This window comes from Octopus bimaculoides, chromosome 25, assembly GCF_001194135.2.
Source record: "Octopus bimaculoides isolate UCB-OBI-ISO-001 chromosome 25, ASM119413v2, whole genome shotgun sequence".
Taxonomy (NCBI): Eukaryota; Metazoa; Mollusca; class Cephalopoda; order Octopoda; family Octopodidae; genus Octopus; species Octopus bimaculoides.
The window spans coordinates 32,796,965-32,797,697 of NC_069005.1; positions in this window are offsets into that span (position 1 = coordinate 32,796,965).

A 733-nucleotide genomic window follows, 5' to 3' on the forward strand; every position below is an offset into this window, starting at 1 on the left:
ATATATATATATATATATATATATATATATATACATACACATTTTTGTATATAAATAAATATATATATGTATATATATGTAAAAAAATATATATATATGAATGAACCGCGTCAAGTTCCTATGTTTATATTTGAACTTTAATGCCATAAATGTGAATAAATTTGTATTTATTCATGTACCAATCCGTGTATCACACACACATACACACATACACACACACACACACACACATACACACACACACATACATACACACACACATACACAAATATCATTCTCCTATATAAATAAATATAAATAAACACAAGCAAACACACGAATATATATGTATATATATATATGCATTCAATTACACCCTTTACACAGTTTCCTAGAGTGTATATATGCGATATATAAATAACCTTCTCTCAAACACGGCATAGAATATATTTCTTTGTCAACTCCATATTGTCATTAAATCACCAAAAGAATGACTGGTACAACACACGCACACACACACACACAGAACACGCATACACATATGTATATATACATATATACATACATATACACATACATATATATGCATGCATATATACAGTTATACACTTGTATATACACTTGTATATACACATGTACGTGCATATATATATATATGCACATATATATAAATATATATATACATACATACATATAAATATATAGAATATATATTATATATATACATATATATATATATATATATATATATATA